Genomic DNA, 18,799 nt, shown 5'->3' with positions numbered 1-18,799 from the left:
TATCCATATTACTGGGATTCAGTATAATCTTCAAGGACAAGGTATTGTGGAACAGGCTCATGGACAGTCTTTAAAATAATACCTTTATAAAATAAAAAGGGATAGGTATATCCCTGTACACCACAAATTTATTTAAATCATGCTTCTTTTATTTTAAATTTTTAAAAAAATTGGATGCCAAGGAACTTTTTGCTTAATGTCTATGGCACCCTACAACTAGGCATTCTTATACCTAGAAAGGAAGGATATGGCATAATCCCAATCAAGTATTTAATATGGGGAAGAGGGCATGTATGTGTTTTTTTTCTGCAGGACACTGAAGGAGTATATCAGAGTGATTGGTGAGACACATTGATGCTGGGACAAAGAATGATACTGATCTGTGAGCTTGCTGAGTGCCCTAACAATGGTGACTGGGAAGCTGTATTGGACATATGTTCCTGTCCTATCATTGTTGGCCTATATTCCAAATGGAACAAGCTGCCTTGCCTCAAATTTTTAGATCTAGTGGGACAGAGAATCAAAATGAAATGTTATGATGACACTTATATTTTTCTTAAATGTGACCAGTTATTTGAACTCAGTCATGGACTGGTCTAGAAATCAATCCAATATTGGAAATAACAGTCTTCATTTGGAAGGCTGGTTCTGGACATTTTCAGAGACATATTTGGAAGTTAGCTGCAGTTCTCTAGGATGTTATGTTAGCAAGAGATAAAGTTGGGACAGAATCTGGATTTCAAACAAGTGTTAGTGCATGTGTTAAGGCTTTTTAAAATTACTTTTGTTTCTTCTACAGTATTTAAAGTAAGTTGTATTGATTGTACACTTTCTATTTGTGTTAGTGTGTTGAAACTTGGAATGTCTTTTATGGGGACCTATCATCCAGCTTTTGTTTTATTGTCCAGAGTATTACAAGATTATGGTATTCTGAAAAAAGTTTGCAAGTACCAGAAGTGAATCAGACTTTAAGCAGAAGAGGGTAATGGGCTTGATTATTGCTGGTATAACAGCTTTAACTACATTAATTGCTAGCACCACTGCTTTTGCAAATTCTGCAATTTGACACAAGAAGTTAAGACAGTTACTATTGTTTGTCATTTAACAAAAAAAAACCCAAAACAAAGAAACAAACAAACAAACAAAACCATTATTAATGTGTTGAGTGTACAAGAGAATTAATTTAGATAGGCATTTGGAATAATGGATTGATGTTTTTTATTCTGGTCAAATTATTTGGAAAGAAGTTCAGAGTTTAAGAGAAAGGAGCCATCTTGAGTGTCATGCCAAATACCAGTGAATTTGTGTTAGTTCTAAAATTTACAATGGAAGTCATTATAATTAGGAAAAAGTTTAAAGACACTTGCAGGGTATTTGGCATAATTCTAACACCCCTCTGAATGTTTTACCTTTGCATAGTGAAATTATGAATATAAAGAATGCTGCTCTGCTGAGCTTTGATGCAGCAGATACTGCTTGCTGATAAAATTATCCATGGCTTGAGGTCAGTGTTTCTATTTTGGTCAAGCTTCGAGAATAGCATATATAGCTTGATCATGCTAGTCCTTTTTGTCCTAAGAATACCTAATTCCTGCCCATCATGTTAAAGCTTGTCTTTAACAACATCAACATGTTGGCAGCCAAAGTACATGGCTTGAAACTGAAAATGGACCCCCATACAGAATTATTAATTTAACAGGATGGCAAGCCAAGGATGAGTAAGATTCTGCACAGAACCTTATCAACCTAACCTTACCCTACCAATGTTTGTGCATTGCTTTTGATAATGCTTATTCCATGATGGGTAAGGAAGGCATTCTTGACAGAATGACCTAAGAGAGGCTCAGTCTTGTTTATGAAATAAAAAAGGGGGAGATGTGGAGAGCTTTTGGGTCTACTTGGCAAAAATCTGTCATTGACCATGGACAAGGTAATGGGCTGCTTGGCAGGAATCTGACGTTGGCCAAGGACAAGGAAATGTGCTTCAGACAGGAAAGTGAAATTAGGCTAGAACAAAGAAGTAATTTCAGGCAGGAATCTAAATCTTAAGGTAGAACAAAGAAGTAGGCTTCAGGCATGAAAATGACTTTGGGCTAGGACAGGGAAGTAGGCTCAGATATTTTAGTCATCCTGATAAGCACTTAGAAGTAGTGATCATGAGAGTGATCACAGGACTTTGTTTATTCCCTTCCTTGTTGTTTGACCATTTGTGTTTATTCTCTTTCTTGTTCCTTGACTATTTGCATCTATTGTCTTGCTAGTTTTTCAACCTAGAACTGACCTTAATACTTGCATGTAATTAAAATGGTATAAAAGCAAAAAAAAATACAGAATATTGTAGAAACTTTGTTTTCAGAATTCTCTTAATAAATCTACCAATTACACACACACACACACACACACACACAAACACACACACATACACAACAAAACAAATAGAAAGGGTAATGCCACAATTGTTCTTCATTATTTGAAATAGAATAATAAAGAAAATATAGAGGAGGTGGAAGGGCTTTGGACAAGCTATTTCCTGATGAAACCTGGCTATTTTGCATATTTATTTACTTTTAATTTTCTTTAATTATTTCCAATATATTATCAATGCAAAAAAAAAGAGGAAAACACAGGTTTTATCTTCAAAAGAATAAAAGCTCATTCTAGAGCCACATTGAATGACCATAATCTAGGATCACATATTTAGGTTACTCAAAATTCCAGGTCCCAAGGTGAAAACAGTTTTATTATATTTCATAGTTTTATAGATCAAATGAAGTCATAAATAAAAGCAAATATAAAATATTTGGTGGGACAACAGACAGCAAGATAAGGGAAGCTTTGCTATAGGTCTAAGATGCTATCAGATGACAGTTTTAGCTTTTTAGTTGGTAGAAGTGTAGGCTGTAATTTAAGAATGAAAGCCATATTTGTTCCTGTTCTAGCTGCCAAATACTTGACACAAAGACCTATTAAGCTTATTAACAAACTTTAAGTATTATGACTGAGAAGATTTTCATCTATTTTAAACCTCTAAGCTATCTATTTCCCATCCACATGGTCCTTCTTATTCAATCTGAGTTTTGCCTTGGCTTGGTGTGTCCTGATGGGGAGTCCTGGGTAACCTGCTCATTATGACTCTTCCTGGACCCCGTGCCTCATGGCCTCTTCACATGGTTTTTCTACCTTCTTTCTTCATGACCTTTCTCTTACTTCTTTCTCTAAGACCCATGGCTGAGATTGGAAGTCCAGCTTTTCTATCTTCTTTGCCCAGGTATAGGTTGATCAGCTCTTTATTAACCAACCAGAAATAACTGGCTAGTATTCTTTACACAATATTGACAATGGAAACGTTTCAATAATCATGACAAGACTGTAACCAGATCTCTAGGCACAAAAAATCAGCAACTGAATATAAAGTGTACAAGACCCACCCCAACAAGAAGCCAGGTCATTTACCAAGTTAATATATTCCAATGTTTTTCACATATTAGTGACAGACTATTAGATCTGACATAGAGGTGGTGGGAATGAAAGGTTATTCTAAGGTCTCAAGCTAGCCCCAAATAAGGTTATTACCCTCTGGATCTGCAATATTCCAATCTTTCCATAGTCTTTCAATTCTAATCAGTCAATCAGTCTCTTCAGACATAGCTTCTTTTTAGTAGTTGGTGTTCACATTACTCTTACATAAATTTGATCAAATTAATATGATCTGACTTGTATTTCCAGTTTTTAGTGGTAGTTGAACATTCTGAATGGAGAGAAGGTAACACACATCTTAAAAAATTTTACATGTTTTAAAAATCTAGATGAAGTATATCTTTCCCTCTGTATTCACCACTACATGTACTTAGTAAACTAACTTACTTATATTTAAATGGTAAGAGATGGAAGGTTACTCAGGAAGAAGTTATATGATATTATTACATTTTTGTTAGTAAAACATCCAGGGTAATCTGACTATGGAATATTATAGATACTAATTTAACCAAGAAACATCAATATATAATGTAGAAAACACCCTGAATGTTGTTGTTATTTGGGAATGATGTATTTTGTATAATTTGGATAAGAAGAGTTAAATTTCATCATTGGGTATCTCTAGCTTGGGTGAATGGAGTTAAAGTTCAATTTAATAGAAATACTTTTAGTTTTATCCAAATTGTAATGAATAATGAGAAAATAACTTTTTAACAAAGGCAGTTAAACATTTGATTTTTAATTTTTTTCAAAACAAGTTTTGTTTTTGTAGTCCTGATTGTCCTTGAACTCATTTTGTAGACCTGGCTGGCTTTGAGCTCAGAGATTTACCCGGCTCTGCTTCCTGAGTACTGAGACTAAAGGTATATGCCATCACTGCTTGGTAAAATGTTTAAAATTATAAAGCTTGTGTATCAAGTGTATAGAATATGGCTGGTGGACTGTTAGGTGCCCAACAATTAGAATATCAATATGTGATTTGTCTTCTGAATATGCCTAGTTTACTCATACAAACATTTCTTATAATATCAGGCTAATATTTTATATTAGTCCTTTTATATTAATAAAAGCTAAACAGATACCTTACCCAGGCAGAGAACAGATGGCCAAACAGAAAATGTTGCTTCAGGGTTCCACTGTGAAATTTTCTCCGTTAGGGAGTCTTTGAAAGCCTTGATTCACATTTGTTGTAAATCCTGTAGCTGTGGCAGGCACTGTTGGAGGTCCAGGAAGTTCTTGAAAGCATCAGACAGAGGCTAGCAATGACAGACAGGTATGTGTGAGCTCAGCAATGGTACCAATTGTACAAGGGTAACTATAGCCAGAGTGTTTTGAGAGCAGGGTGGTATAATCCTAATGACCATTTTCAAAGGTCTAATTTTTTTCATGTCTAACTGCTTTATCACATTTTAAACAGTACAGTTTAATATAGTATCCAACTTGTATCCAGCCTCCTTGCAGTACACTGACTTCAAAATTTAATACAAAAGGTGAAAAGGGTACAGGGTGCAGAGAACTCTACAGATTCATTTGGTAAGAAAAGAAGGGACTTCCCTGTATTCTCTTTGCCATATCCAGGCCTCCCTCACAGTCACAGCACAGTTTTGTACAGGATGCTGCAGAAAACCGAATGAGGAAGCCACTACTGCTATTAGGAGTGCAGAATATGGGGGAGGGGAGAGCCCACAGAACACTGCTGTCCAAACACTGTTGCTGAACACAGCTTTGAGATGATAACACCGAAGGTCTGCATGGTGTAAAAATGGTCACCTCAGTTGTAAAAGGCTGTTCCATGGAGGCAGGCTTCCAAGAAGTGGTAGAGGCAGCAGAGAAGCTTTCTCCCTCCCTTCCTGAATCCAACAGCAATCGTTCCCAACAGGACTGTTTTGTTTTGTAAAGTAAAGAAAACAGTGACTTATCCCACTACTTCAATGTGTGAAGTGCTTGCTGCTTCCGATAGATATGTGTACAGAACAGCAAGAGTAATGGACAAAGCCACCACGGTTACAACTGGAAGAGGTTATTTCTTAAAATAAAAAGAACATCTAAGGACTGAGTCCTATATGCACTTTAGAGCATTTCTACAGCATGTGATTCTAAGAGTAAACCCACCCAATATGGCAAACAATCAAATTGTTTAAAATTTAACTTAGAAAGTCTGAGATCATTATTTTCAAAACATTGATTTGTACATTGTTACATACACAAATAACCAACTGACTATCCAAGCACAGGACAGGCACCTCTCTGGAGAGAAAAGTCTCTGACAGCAGGGGCAGGAGGGCTAGTGTCACATGCTACAATCTTCTTTCCAACTTCACAGGAAACCCAAGGAAAGAACAGAAACTGGTCAGTGAGGAGGACAAGTCAGGAGGAAAGAGTGCTGGTAGTAAGCTCACTGCTGAGCAAAGGTGAAGGATTCTGGCCAAGCATTTGTGGCCATCATCACATGTGCTTGGGTACTTTGCTTCTGAATTTTTCTTCCACTATGCTTTGTTTGTGCAAAACAGTCATCTGTGACATGAGACAAAAGAAAAAAAAATGCAAGCCAGGGACAAAAATGCATCAGTGACAAGTCAGAGACCACCAAGGGCTCTGGTTCTCTTAACTACTGAACACAAAGGAATATGTTTAAGAAAGAAAAGTGAATGCTTCCAAAGTCTTGCTACAAATGACTTATATTTAGAAACAACTGCAGATGAACGAAGTCTTCAACTTGTCTTTCATGAATGCCACAGAACAGGATCAGTGATTTAAATGCAAATGAACTAGTAAAAAGGCATGTCTATCTCACAATCACACTCAGGCTTACCTTCTGGTTAACATATTTATTGTAGTATTTCCTTTTTTAAAAGCCCAAAACAAAACAGAACAAAACAAAAACAAAAATGAAGAAAAATCCAAACCAAACCACCCCCCTCAAAAAAAAATATACACCAAAGGCAATGACCCCAGAAAAAAAATGAACAATTTGTTTTAGTTTACAGCACAGAGATCCTTCTCTTAATGGGAGTTGGGTTCTTGGTTTCAGCAATAAGTGAAGGAAAAAAGATCTTACCCTTTCGAAGTTCTGAAGGGAGGTGCGGGTGTTCATGTTAGTATGGTTGTATAGGATATGCTATCGCTGTAAAGCTTCAAGGTTGGAATGGTCTTCCAGTCACCATGGCATACATTCACTTGGTACTGGCCTTAATTTCAGATAGTGAGGAAGCTGTCCCAGGGCGCTGTTGCCACAGCTGTTGCCATCATTAGTCAACCCCAAGCAGCTGACTCAGTTGTCATGTCCAGTGTCCAACTAAGACACTTGCTCTGTCAGCTTTGAGTGCATCCCAGACATTACAGTTGAAATCATCCTACCCAGAGAAAAGGAGGTGGCCACTCTTGGAGAAGGAAACAGATAATGTCATGGGAGTAGGTCATGAGCTCCTGGTCTGTAAGGAGGTCAAACAGCCTGCATGTAGCATGATCTGAGCCAGTGGGGAAGGAATTGCCGTTGGGAAAGAAACATATGGCATTGATGTCAGATTCGTGTCTTGTAAAGGTCTGCCGGCACATCCCTTCTCGGACATCCGAGAGCTTGGCTGAAGCATCACAAGCACCAGAGACAAACAGTCTGGTGTCAGGGGCAAGAGACAGGTTCATGACATTTCCAGTGTGTCCAGTAAACGTTGTTGTCTGCTGGCTGGTCTCGATTTCCCACAGGACACATGTGGTGTCTTCAGAACTGGTAACTATCTGATTGTCATTCAGGAACTGGCAACAGAACAGATAACCTGTGTCCTGCCAGCTTTCGGCTCACACGCACATTCCTTCACGAGTTTTCAGATTGTAAATGGAGCAGATGTTATCCAGGCCACCATAGGCCACATAATTCCCAGAAGGAGCATACGCACAGGTCATGACCCAAGAGGAGTCCAAAGGGATGGCATGCACCTTGTTTGTCGTATAACGGTCCCAGATGATGAGTTTCCTATTCTGAGAGGCACTAACAAGGAGCCTTGAGTCTGTGCCCCAGCACATGGCATAAATCTTTGCCAGATGCCTTCTCAGTCTTCTCCTGGCTCGCATTTGGATTCTTCCCACTGGATCAATGTTGTTTGTGATCAGAGAAAGAGTCGCATCTGCACATGCTTTATGAGCTTCTCTAATTTGGTTCTTCAGTCCCTCCGCCACTTGCCGCAGCTGGTCAAGTTCACTCATCTTCCTGTTACAGTGCTTTCCACACTTCAGAATCCAAGATCTCGCTCTCGCCCAGTCTGGCACCCATGCCTCTGCCTGGTCGTCGTGTTTGTGGCCTGCATTCAAGAGCCAGCAAGGCTGGTCGGGTCAGACCACTGCTCCAGTCCCCGCTGCCCTCCTACTAGTGCCCATCACTACTGTTGCCGTCTACCCCTCAGATGCCTCCAGCCATCAGAATGGGGTCCCAAAGTTCTAATTTTTGTATTGTTTCATTTCACAGTAGTGTTGCACTATTGGTGTTCAAGACTTGGGGCTTGCAATTACATATTGGTGCTACTTTCTGGTTAGTTCATTAGCATACCAAGGCCTGTCTCTGCTCTATCAACTATCTGAGCTGTCTGGTGGCAAGTTCTTATCTTATAGACCTTACATTATTCTAAGTCACGAAAAATTTTTGTCAAATAACACAAAATGGTTTCAGTTATGCTCCTAACAATAATAATGGTTTTGGGTAGCAAATAATTAAAACTATATTTTCATTTACTATATCATTAAAAATAAAACTAATATTTCATCATGTAGAAATATATCAAATGAAATATTAAGTATAAAAAACAATTTTAATCTAATATTAAAGTATTTGAAGATATAAAATGTGAGAGAAATGTACAGTATCGTGTGCTATTTCTTTGTATATGAAGTTGAAGGTGAACAACATCTAGCATTTTCAAAGTCCATATAAATGTGTTTGTTGATGTAGTTGCATCAAATTAATGTGAGAAAGTTCAGTGTCTTGAATTTGATTACCTGGGAGTGAATTATAGCTCTGTTCATTTAGTCAAAATGGGGTTTTTCAAACAAAGTCTTTTTTCTTTTATTTAATGAAATAATATCTTTGGTTTTTTTTACCCTTTCAGAAAAAAAAACTCAACTATTTTTTCACTTATAATTACCATCTTTAAAATTCCTTTACAATACTGTTACTTATTTATGTAATAGACCTAATTTTATAAAGAGATTTAAATGTCTATCTACTAAAATTAGTTTCATGATCATTATCTAATTTGATGGGATTGTGGCAACAGGATTGTGGCAACTCTTCCCCTTCAGAATGTCTCACAAACTTTGTGGAAAAGATTGTAAATTCTTATTTTCCTCAGTTTGATAAAACTAGCTCTTGCATGTGTATTCTAAGTATTTCCTTATTCTGTTCTATGAATCAGGAGCAAAATTAGAGCCAGAACGAGATGAGAACTCAGATCCTAAATACTGTGGTGTCAGGTTCTCCTGTGACCTGCTGCTATGGGATATTTAACTATTCTCTTAGAGATCATTCTAATTTAGATTTACTAGTCAACAGTACTGGAAACATGCTTTTTGCATATCCCTGCTAAAACAACCAAAGACTTTTGTTACCTTATAAACAGAACAAAGAATATAAAAGACATTTTACACAATTCAGTGTACTGATTCTGATATGTCACCCAGAATGTGGTCTGAAAAACTCTCACTACAGTACCACTTCTCCCCCAGTATGCATAAACGATCATCTCCTTGGTAACCATTCCTCTTTTCTGGGCCTTGGACATCATGAAAACTCTCTCTCACTGAAAAAAAATATTGGATATCTATTTGAGTTTTGTAGCCTATATCCTGACAACCCAGTATTGGAATAAGCAGGGTTCAGGTAGACTATACTAAGAAGATTATTCTGGCCTATGAAAGATGGACAATAGAAGTGTCTGAAACTGTATAATCTGTGATCCAATTCATGTCTTGCATCCCTCCTCAATAAGCCATTTAAAAGGGCTATAAATTAATAGTAGAAAACAGAGAAAACAGATGTATTCAATGTAACAACATTAGGAAGAGGGAATCCTCAAGTCTGGCTTTAAGGTCCTGAAGTGAGGTCCAAAGATATGCATGTCTAAGCTTAGATGCATTGATTTTGATTTTCTAATATACTCTGACCTAATAAATCTCTAGACCAGAGTCCTGTTGCTTAATGATGCTTCATTTTCTTATACATTAATGCCTTGAAACAAATTGAGCACTTCTAACTAGGTTTGTGTCCTGAATAGGTGAAAATGAACAGAAAGAACTCTCGTCAGTCATTCACATCATCACCTTAATCAGCATGGCTAACTGTTTTGTTGGCTAAGAAGCCCTGCTAGGTCACAAGGATCTGAAACTATTTGCTAAGAAATTTATTCACTTTCAATGCTCCATTTGATATGAAAATGTTAAAGAAAAAGAGGTGAATAGTATTCTAGAAATAAAAATAAGTGGCTAGGGGTAGCCTTATTTCACAGATACAATCGTGTTAGTTGTTTAGTGTAATGCCTTTTAAAATTAATAATATGTTTCAATGAGCTTAAAGATGGTATGAGCCTCTATTCTTTAGCTTTCTATGACCCAATATCTCTAAGGGATATTGCAGAGGAGCTGAATGCTTAATTAACTATAGCTTTCATTGAATATCTATCCTTCCTTTAAAGAGAAACTCTGGCTGAGTTTCTATGATGGTTCATTCATTTGGACCCTGTACTTTTGTTACAAAAGAATAAACAGATTCTCTGACTAAGTGAAGAATTGTCACCAGAATTTAAAATTACTTTAGTGCTAATGTACTTTTTGTAGCAGAGAGAAGGAAAGCAAAGATGAAAGGACAGAGGTTTTCTAAGGATCATTAGCTGTAAAGTGCATAGACAGGGTTAGAAAGGTAATGATTATAAGTGTCCTGGAAATGAGGTACCTTCCTCCAGAAGCTGACCTATACTTGAGTGTGAACAATTGAAGGGCTGAAATCTCTTATACATTTGTGGTGTGGGTATATTGGGGGGCATTATAGGATAGAAAAGGGGAACTTGGGAGTGGATGAGTCCATCTGCAGGTTACTTCTTCTGCAATCTGAAAGTAGTAAATACCAGCAAGTTTGCTGTGTGGGACTGCTGATCAGAAGCTTTCTCAGGTGTTGTCAGTCAAGTTAACTCTCTGGTTCAAAGGTCCTAAGTCCTCCTGAGGCCATTTTATAATTAGCCGTTCAGTTAGCAATTTCAAGAGGCTTGGACAAGCTCATGCCTGTTGACTGCTGGTGTCAACATTCATTTAGACAGGCTGAGCTCCAGTAAGACATCTTGGTTTACATTTTCCTGATGCAATTTTTAAAATGTTAATATCCAGTTACCTAATGATCACTGTACCAAGAAACAACTGTTTCCTCAAGCCTTTAAAGACTAATGCAATAAGTTAATACCACCGAAGCCACCCTGAACATATATGTGCACACCACCAGGAGAAAGTGGAGCCAGTGAAAGAGCTGAGACTCCCAGCAGGGAAGGTACTGGCTGTGTTCCTACAAATCAAAACAAGCCATTGAATCTGGAAACTACAGAACTCTACAATCAATTGGTGTTTGCAGCATTATTGCTTACACCTACCATGTGATGAAGGAAGGTGTACAAGGAGGCATGGTCAAGGCTAAGAGTACAACTTCTAAAGTAACTGAATAAACATTGTTCTAGTGCCTATCACATGTAGCACTGTGTTGCCTGTTGGAGAGATAGTATCCTTCATAAGCAACAATGGCAGGTCATCACTGACAACACATCATGGATCAGAGACTTTAAATTCAATTCACTCTAAGTCTTTCAGCCATATTTGTATCATTTTATTTAAGAAATTAAAGATAAAATGGTATAAGTCATTTCCCACTGCTAACAAATAAGTAAATAGTAAAGTTAAGATTCTGGGAGATTAAAGCATAAGGCCTCAAATATCAAGTATCAAAGTCAAAATTCAAAAAGTGATAATGCTGACACAGAACTTCCTGGAGATAAAACCTGAAGAAATTGAGTGGGTATTTGGTGACTCACTATTGTAGTGACTGAAATTTTGCCTCATTCAAAGGTCATCCGCACTCTCAGAAGAAAGCACTTGGAAGGCCATCAAGATGGCTCAGCAGGTAAAAGTGCTTACTGCCAAGTCCAAACTGAGTTCTATCATAGGAAACCGCATTGTTAAAGGAAAGAGCTGGCATCTAGCTAGGTATACTCTCATACACACACACACACACACAATCACGTGATAAAGACTGATTTTTTTTTTTAAAGAAAACGGATACTCCCAAGGCCTTGTGTACTATAAATGAATTATAACAAATGGCTTAACTTTTGTACACTATCAGATTCTGAGCAACACAGTTTAAGTTGTATGTTCTCTATTGTGTAGTGGTGAGGATTTTTATAGAATACCATATATATGACAACAAATATGCATTGCAATAATGACAACCTTTTAGTTGCTTGTCATAGGAAGCAGTCAAAGCAATTTAATAAAAAAGTAAATTAGGCCAAGGGACTGAGGAAAGATATTTAACTTTGTCTAACAAGTGACCTGCTAAACCCTGGATTTAGTATCTCTAAATGGAGATGCCCTAAAACTGTTCTCTGAAACTGTTTCTCTTCCACTCCTTTTATCTTCTCTACTTTGTACTTTATACAGTATCAAAGATGACCCACAGACTACTCTAATCCTTGGTGTTCTCTAGCATTGAAACCTTTCAGTGAACCTGAGTTCTCTGCTTAATTGTTTGCTATTTTAACACAGCTCTATTCTCTCAGAGGTGAAAGGAGAGTCTGGGTAGGCAAAAGCAAAAGAAATGCACTGCAGTTGTGTAAGTGTCCACATGATGTGTTGGGAATGGCAAGGGAAACCCCAGAGCTCTCTGGTCTTCTTAGAAACATCCTTTGGATACAGAAACCTCACTGCTGGCCTCTCTCAGGCACAAGCCTGAGAGCATCCTTAAAGTGGCAGGCATGCTACTCTGCAGATGCATTAAGTCATTATTACTCATTAGCAGTTTATTAGGAAAGAGCTTCTAAAATTGCCTATTTTATCTCCCAGTTCTGCCCAGGGCAGGCTTCAAGTAATACACGTTTCTGAAATGATGGGCAAAGTTCACAGTTAACAGAAAGAAGCAAAGAGGACTGATTTTTGAGAGGATTAATCCTGCCCTATGGGCTTACAGTGAAGCATTCACAGACATGCACTGCAGCCTTGTTTCTTTTTCTTGTCTTTTTTTTTTTTTAAGATGATCCCAGATATGGCCCACTCTAGAGGTGATAATGACAGTAAGTAACATGTTTCACAGTCCTGGTACTGTGCATGAGTAGTTCCTAAAACATCTAATCTAATTGATTTCAGAAAACCCTGAATCACTCTTAACAGCTTCATTTTTATGACAGGAAATTGAAGTAACTTTCTCAAGTTCACAGTTATTAACTCCTGGAGCAAGGAGCAGTGGCATCCTTGACTTCAAAGCCACAGTAAACCTTGGGATATTAGAGCACAGATACAAACATAGTAATATACCACTAGATGGCAATTTATTTGGATAAAACTCTGGTGTATTTTCAGCTAAATGCCCCATGAATCTTCCAGGATCTACAGAAGATACATGCAGGATGGACTCAGCTGTTCTTACACCAGATATGATTTTCATGGCTTTTTTCCAGTTATTAATAATTTTCATATAAGGGTATTTTCTAAATATGAAATAACCTCTTATCTCACTGGAAAAGTGCAAAAAAGAAAATTATTAAGTATGTGTTAGCAAAGCCAAGGGCAGGCTTGAACTTCAACTGCTATTCATATATTCAGTTGGTAGAAACATCTAGTGATTTGAAAGCTAGAGAACAAACCCCAGGTGATATTTCCTACAGCAATACTGGCCACTATGTAGGTGCCAGGACAGTCCTAACCATTGTTATCTCCAAGTGGGTGGGCTCTTCTGTAATTGAGCCTTATTTTATATTGTTGTAAAGTCCAAACAAAAACAAAAACAAACAAACAAAACAGAATGTGAATGGTTAAAATGTAATTGACTTTGGAATTTAGTTGGACAGAATAAAACCAATCACCCTGGAAAGCCTGTAGCCTATGTGCTCAAACTTCCTTTTTTTCCAAAGTTTAGTTCCATTTTCCAAAGTCTTTATTTGTCAACTAAATCTGATTTCTGAACAACATTGCTGTAAAAAGGAATTTAGAGTGCTGAGTTAGCCTGATATCATGATTAAGCTGGGTCTGAACAAACATACTCCGGTCAAACATGTGCTCACTGCAAATAGCACATTCATGTGCTTACTCAGATTGAACAAAAGGCTTATTATATAGAACTGACTCTAATAATTCTATGTTGAATACCTGACCTCAGTCCTGAAGCATGTATTGATGAATTCTAGACCATAATGTACTTGAGAAGTCAGTTCTGAAACAGAAAACCAGTGCCATAAATGATTGATGAATGTGATATAAGGAAAACACCAAGAAAAAAAATCATATAGAAACTACAGACAATGCTTTGTTTGAAACAAAGGTGTGGGTAGGCAACTTCCCATCCATAAATACAAATGACAAATGAAAAATTGAAAATAAATGATAATTGCATTCAAATCATATTAAGCAAAATTGTTTTGCTAGTCAAAGGTGAGAACTTTTAGGAGAAAAGTCTTGTGCTTGCAGGTGAGGGTCTCTGTTGGGGCTTCTATAAATGAGTGGTAGCATCCCCCCCCTCTCTCTGCCTGTCTGTCTTTTTCTGTCTCTCTGTCTCTGTCTTTCTCTGTCTCTCTTTGTCACCCTTTGTCTCTGTCTCTCTCTGTCTCTGTCTCTCTGTTTCTGTCTCTGTCTTTCTTTCTCTCTCTCCCTCCCTCCCTCCCTTCTTCCCTCCTTCCTTTTTTTTTTCTTCTTTTCTTCTCTCTCTAGTGGAACCACAAGGAACAGTTCTATTCCTCTGGTGACCTAGTGTGCTAAAGTAAACTTTGCTCATTATGGTAGTAAATTCTTGTCCTCTGCAGTGTGCAGTGTGTAAAGAGCATGATCACAAACTTGGTGTTCTGGAAAACCTCAGCCTTTATTTGTCATTAGAAATTTTTCCCAAATGAGTATGCATAAATTTCCCCAACAAAAACACTCTCGATTTCTGAATTCAGGGAAGCACTGATTTGCAAATATTCCTAGAGTTTCTTTACTGGCTATAGTGGCAAAACTTTTTCCTTTTCATTACCTAAGTCTGCACTCACAACCCATCACCACTGCTCTCTGCATTCTATTACTGCATTATACAGCAGAAGAGTACCCATTATGCTCTGTAAAAGCCTACCTTCTGAAGGTTGGACCCTGTGTCCAAGCATTAGATAAAATTTAGAAATGCTGTAGCTGGAGCAATGAGGCTGGGTCCAAGAAAGTCTGAGTCCCACTAAAAGTTCTGTACTGGCTTCTTAAGGATATATGATTGGCTGTGAGGATTATCCAGAGGTCAGCAGGAGTTTGCACAGCAGGGAATGTTTATGATCGAAAACATCCAAGCTGACCTCAGTGGGAAGACCTTGACTTTGTATCTTACAAATTAAAATTCTTGTATTTTCTCAGTATGTATTTACATTTGTCAAATGTTCTTTCTTTGTCTGAAGTTTGGGACATGGACAGTTCTCATAGGAAGCAGCTGGTAACTGTGAGTCTCTAAATGGTCTAACAACAGAAGACCCTGGTTTAAACCAGCCATGTTTCACTCTGCTAACAGCACTGGTAAGACAGTGTGTCATCACAGCTACTGTGTTGAGTGCCATTTAGAAGAAAGCTGAGTGAAGATTTTATAGGATTTTGCAGGTAACAGTAAATCTATATTCATTTCAAAATAAAATTTTAATAAGTGAAGTAACAACCTTTCATTCAGTTTACATGCAAGTTAAACTTGTGAACTGCCCAGAGAATCATGCACATTCTTGAAAAAGCAAAAGAATGGCTCACAGTTGCAGACACAAGGGGCTGAAGACAGGCCACTAACATGAAGGATTCTAATCTCCAGGAAAGATGAACTTGATCCTAAATGGAAGGTAAATCCTTGCAAATGATCAGTTGAGCTTACAATAATAGGACTGAGTTCTCATAGATGGAGAAAACACTCTGAACATAAAGAAAGTCATGTCTAAGAGAACAAGCACCAAAAGAAAACCTTAGCAGTCCTGGAAGAACCTAGAGCTACCAGAAGCTGAGAGAAATCTAGAACTTGGATTGTTTGTTTGTTTGTTTGGTTGGTTGGTTTGGATGTAGGTTTTGGATTCAGATTCAGCCAGCTCTGCAAACCATTGTATTTTCCCAGTACAAGCTTTACCTGAAGCTTCCAGCTTCCAGAACTGTAATCAAATACAATTATGCTACTTGAGCTATACAATCCGGGAAGCTTTTAGTGGAAATCATAGAAAACCAATGGAGAAGTAGCACAAGACAGCAGCATGCATTCTCAAGCTAAAAATGGGAGCAATACACAGGGAAACTTCCAGGTGAGGAGAATTTGAATGCAAATGAGGAAACCCAGATTCATGACATGTAATTGAGCAGCTTTACTTCTGGGAATTTATTCCAAGTGTACACTGTTTTTCCAATTTGTATTTTGAGAATGTTCATTGTAGTCTGTTAATAACAAACTCATTAAAATTATCCCTGTGTTTATCCAAGGGAGATAGTTTGTGTGATTCCATGTTATCTAGATGAGCAACACCCAACCACACTTCATAATCCACATGGCTGTTTATGAAGCCTGAAGAATTCCAACATCCACTCATGGACGTGATGGCTTTGTATGGTTTTTGTTCACTCATTAATGTAAACATCAGTTTCTTATAATGCTACTATGACAGTAAGGTTTGATGAGACTCTGGGTAGGGAATTTGTTAGCATATAGCATCACTGTGCTGAAATTTTGGATGCTGTGAACAATTAGTTTATTTGATCCAAAATATTTGGATCAAGAAAGCATCAGGCTGTATTTAGGAGCCAAAATATATGTGGTAAAAATATGAGGTGTAAATGTAAAGAAACATTCCCAGGTATAGTGAGGAAAAGGTCAAATATAGAATAATAAGTATGATGAAGTATTTAGGTAAATTCATATATTTACATATACATAGCTGTTATATCACATAAAATCCTCATTACAGTGTTGTATTTGGAGATTTGCAATGCATTTAGCGTTTATTCTCTGTTAAAACTGTCCTAGCTAATTCATGAGAGTAGATAGTTTTTTATCTGATTTACCTGTGGCTGTGAGTAATGAAAATCTTTATTCAGCCTTGTCAAGGGATAACTATAAACCACTTTTTCTAGCAACAATTAACTAAATAAGCCCCTTCTAGTAATTCCTTTGGAATTAATATAAACTCAATAAGCATCTCTAAAGAGTGGGTATGTGCTTGAAGTTAAATTACATGGAATTATATTATATGAAAGTTAAATTACATAAATATATGATGCTCAAAAATTAGAATATTTAGCAAATACATTAGCAAGATAAATGCAAGTAGCAGAAATTATTTTAATGAGAAGACACATGTCCAAAAATACACAGAAGAAAATTAAAAGTCCATTAGTTGCAATGAAAACTCATCCTTTACTTCTTTGTGTTAGCATTAGTAAGTTATTAGGGACTCAGTTCACTCGAATGGAACCCTCAGGGACAGCCCTACAGGAAGCACATCTTGGATTACTAAGTGTGTAAAATGTTAACCCTGGAAGATACAGAACTGGACAAAATCTTGGGGTGCCACAGGCCACCTGATCAGAAGCGGCCCAACTCACTGGCTTCTAGGGAAGACACAGGTTATCTTAAACCAACTTTGCACCACACCCGTGACACCCACTTATGAAAGTTGGCACACTGGGGTCCCAGCCCTGAACCTATGACAGACAATCAAACTGAGCACTACTGAAACATGGTTTCTTTTCCTCCCACCCCAGAGCCTGAATATTCAAGTCGAGACATTTACATTTCTACCTTCACTCTAGGCGCTATAGATATTGAGGATGAGATTATAATTTCATATACATTAAAACTATTTGGATTCTTCAGAACCAAATACCATTATTCTCCTTTTGTTGTTGCTGTTTGTTCTTCTTTCTTTCTTTTTTTTTTTTTTTCCAAAATTGGCTCAAACAGTGATCAACTGAAGCCTGTCTTACTGGATTTCATACTGAGGCTCTGTCTTGCTGCAGGGAGTTAATGATCTTGCTAACCTCCATCATAGCTTTGCGATCTGGTCTCTCTATCACAAGAACTCCATGGCTGATTTTGATAGGACACAGTATCAATGGCCTTCCTGGTAAGGTTTGGGGTTTATTTTTCACTTTACTCTAGTCATGTGCATGTCCATACCTAGCTCCTTCCCAAGTCATTCCCTCTTCCCTTCTCTTAGTCCCTTTTCTTCTTCCTCAATTTTCATTTTCCTTCCAACATTGGCATTTTCCTGTCCCCAAACAGGAATATAAATGGTTGTATCGTTCCTTCTTCAGTTTCCCCTTTTAGTTATTTTATGTATAAATTTCATTGAATCATCAAACACTTTGCCTATTTTCTGGTTTCTGTTAAGTTTTGAATGGGGTAGGTCTTTCAAGAGGTGGGGGGACATAGACTACTAGAAAATATAGAATTTATTAGAAGATTTATTGATGCTGTGGATAGACAGCAGAGGGTCAACAACATGGTGAGGACTCAGGGGCAAGTGTAGACCCCAGAAGCACTGAGAGTCATCATGACCAGTTCTTTGATAAGAATAAGAACACTTATTGCTGAGCATCTTCTTACACCTCAAATGGGGAGATTCCTAGCAAGGGACCACAGCCTGGCTTTTTGGTCATCACACAGGCAGCAGGGAAGAACATGGGAAACAGGACACAGATGGTACTGAGAACTCAGCATCAGCACCTTTGTTGTTAATTAAATTATTAGGTTAGGAAGCCTGTCTGCAGTGTTTTTGCAGGTTCTCTGAGAGAAGGACCAGCTATTGCCAAGTAGGCTAGATTCAAACATGTTCCTCCAGCGTATTTGCCCAATCTGAATACTTGGCTCTCACAATAGCAGCTATGATATTCTCATAAAGAAACTGGTCTATAATATTAATTAGGACAACTTAGGCCTATCAGATGTTGGGAATCCTGCAGCTCCTAGTGCACAGTGAACTCCTAAAGCACATGAAACCCCAAAGTAAGTAGATTTGATAAAAATTGGGTAAACATAGGCAGACTCTCTATACTTGTCTATGCTATGAATTTGTCAGACCCTAGGTACACTGTGAGCCTCTTTCCTCTTCTT

General features: G+C 37.7%; 1 pseudogene; it reads right to left on the bottom strand.

Annotated features, from left to right (window-relative positions):
* Nucleotides 1–6,672: 6,672 nt before the first annotated feature.
* LOC114620553 lies at nucleotides 6,673–7,677 on the bottom strand (annotated as a pseudogene).
* Nucleotides 7,678–18,799: the final 11,122 nt, after the last annotated feature.

This window comes from Grammomys surdaster, unplaced genomic scaffold (genome assembly GCF_004785775.1).
Source record: "Grammomys surdaster isolate TR1022 unplaced genomic scaffold, NIH_TR_1.0 169, whole genome shotgun sequence".
NCBI lineage: Eukaryota > Metazoa > Chordata > Mammalia > Rodentia > Muridae > Grammomys > Grammomys surdaster.
The sequence above is the reverse complement of the archived record's forward strand: the minus strand, read 5'-3'. Positions and strand labels throughout refer to the sequence as shown.